General features: G+C 34.3%; 1 non-coding gene across 1 annotated transcript; it reads right to left on the bottom strand.

Annotated features, from left to right (window-relative positions):
* Window positions 1-415: 415 nt before the first annotated feature.
* On the bottom strand, window positions 416-516 carry LOC142870406 (small nucleolar RNA U13). Its single transcript, XR_012918807.1, has one exon. It is a non-coding gene; the product is annotated as a small nucleolar RNA U13 (small nucleolar RNA).
* Between the last annotated feature and the right edge of the window lie 2,276 nt (window positions 517-2,792).

The raw sequence follows: 2,792 nt of genomic DNA, 5'->3' as shown, positions 1-2,792 counted from the left end.
ACAAAGCAACATGCTGGAAAGGCAGAAACTCCTAACAATGAATATAGAAACAGCAATTATAAAATCAAGCTTTACTATGTCCTGCTTTTGTGAGAGTAACATGGATGGGAAAACAGCAATCAGATTTCAGATATGACATAAAAAGTAATGGAAATTTGGATCAATTGATTTTCTAAATTTCAGATTATTTAATTCAAATTAAGGGGGAAATTAAGTAAATCTTATGCTTTAAGCTGACAGAATAACTGTAATTGTATTATCATTGTAATAGTGCTAGAATAACTAAGATTGAGAGAGGTGAACAGAGGTGGGGTAGTTGGGCCAATGATGCATAAGTGTGGGGCAAGGTAAATTTAGCAAAAGTGAATAAATAGGGATGAATATTATGTGTAAATTTATGTATTTATTTATCACATCACATATGGGTAATATTCCAACATCATTAAGTTTGAGTGAGGCACATCTCACATATCTGTGTCAATACCCAACCATCAAGCTTATGAACTACAAAATAATTGGTTATGTATGAATTTAGAGTAGCATATGAAGTTATCAGTAAAATTTACCTGGAAATAATATGAATATGAAACTTATTGTTAAGCAAACATTATCCTCATTGATGAAGAGAACAGAGGGTTAAAGTGCAATTAAGAAGGAAATTATACTAAATGTAAGTATATATTCTGTCAGGCAAAATTGCAAAGGAATATGCTATCATGAAATACAGTAAACCCAAAGACCTAGAAACAAACTCGCCTTACCTAAGAGAGAACCAATCATTAGGATACATTTGCTACTTTGGATACTAACAAATAATGTGGATATAGGCAAGCCAATTCACTGCCTTTGAATTGAAAAATAATTGTATATTAGTCTAATAATCTCTGCTCTTTTCATTTAATTAAAAATATTAATTGAACACCAATTGTATGTCCAGAGCTATATGCTAAATTTTTTGGTTAGGTACTGTTTATGGAGGATTCATGAGAACAAAGAAAATAAGAAATCAAAAGATACTGAGTTTGTCAAATAGCTGGAGAATAGAAAATACAAAGAGAGAACAACTGAGAACCAAGTATGATGATGCCCATGTCTGGTGTTATAGAAGTAATATCTCTATACCTAAGGAAGGGTTTTAGAATGGAATGAAATAACAGCCTTTTAAAATCAAAGATGTTAAACATACATCTTGGAGTAAATTCAGACTCAAAATGATCTCAGCTAATTTCCTTATCTCCAATAGCTGTTTGAACTTGGGTAAGTCATTTCTCTAAGCTTTTATTTCCTACTATAAAACAGGAATAGTAATGTTTTTCATAAAGTTGTTTTGTATTTTAATGAGCTAATACACTTAAAATATTTAGCACAATGCTTGGCACCTAATAAACATTAAATAGTGTCATTTATTTACTGATGTGCTTGTAACATCAAAAATGGAATAAACAGAGAATATGGCCATCTAGCATCTTTTTAAAAATTTATTTCATAATATTATGGGGGTATAAGTGTTGTTAAGGTTACATATATTGCCCTTGCCTCCCCTCCCCCCTCCCATCAGAGCTTTAAGGATGTCCATCCCCCAGGTGGTGCGCAATGCACTCATTATGTAAGTATATACCCATCCCCTTCTCCCCCCTCCTCGACACCCAATAAATGTTTTTTTGTTGTTGTTTTTTGACATTTTGGTTACATTTTATATCTAAACTGTTGGATTCTTTCACACTTTCAGTTTGCTTGATTCAACGGATATATATATTATAAAAAAAAAAAAAGCCATATCATGTAAGGTAAGGAAAGGTTAAGTTTGCCTGTGATATAGCCATATTAAAAAAACTCATTGGCCGGGCGCTGTGGCTCACGCCTGTAATCCTAGCTATTGGGAGGCCGAGGCGGGCGGATTGCTCAAGGTCAGGAGTTCAAAACCAGCCTGAGCAAGAGCGAGACCCCGTCTCTACTATAAACAGAAAGAAATTAATTGGCCAACTGATATATATATATATATATAAAAAAATTAGCCGGGCATGGTGGCGCATGCCTGTAGTCCCAGCTACTCGGGAGGCTTTGGCAGAAGGATCACTCGAGCCCAGGAGTTTGAGGTTGCTGTGAGCTAGGCTGATGCCACGGCACTCACTCTAGCCTGGACAACAAAGTGAGACTCTGTCTCAAAAAAAAAAAAAAAAAAAAAACTCAAAAACTCATGATTTTCAATTAACAACTAGATACACCATGGCTTGGGTATGTTGTATGATAATTTATTACCCAAAGCTACAATTGAACCAATTATTAAATCATTCTTCTGTTTCATATTATTTAATAAAAAGATTATGCTAAAGGGAAAACTGTACCTGCATAAGCATGTCACTTTTATGTATTGTCAACTATTCTACACTCCTGTCTAAGCTAAGAAGCTATAAATTTAACACGGGAATATTGTAAGGCTGCATGAATTATTTAATACCACTTCTACATTCTGATTATATATTTATCTATCCCTACATTTTTCTCATTTTCTATTTATTTAATCTCTGTATCTCTTTTCCCCCAATTTTTGTTTTGAGAAGAATAAAGTTTTTATTTCTTCCACTGACATGATCAGATCAAGATAGGAGGCTTCCATGATTGCTAAAAACTACTCTTGGAAAGGCTAATCTCACACATGGATTGATTTCATTGAACAAGTGAGAAGTCTGCCCAGATATCTTTCTCTCCTCACTCAAAGTATCAAGAGACTCAGGAAAGGCTCAGGGAACACGTGTCAACACTGTGAGTTAGGCACTCAATACTGGAGGTCC

This window comes from Microcebus murinus, chromosome 3 (genome assembly GCF_040939455.1).
Source record: "Microcebus murinus isolate Inina chromosome 3, M.murinus_Inina_mat1.0, whole genome shotgun sequence".
Taxonomy (NCBI): Eukaryota; Metazoa; Chordata; class Mammalia; order Primates; family Cheirogaleidae; genus Microcebus; species Microcebus murinus.
Note: the sequence above shows the minus strand (reverse complement) of the source record. Positions and strands in the feature narration are given on the sequence as shown.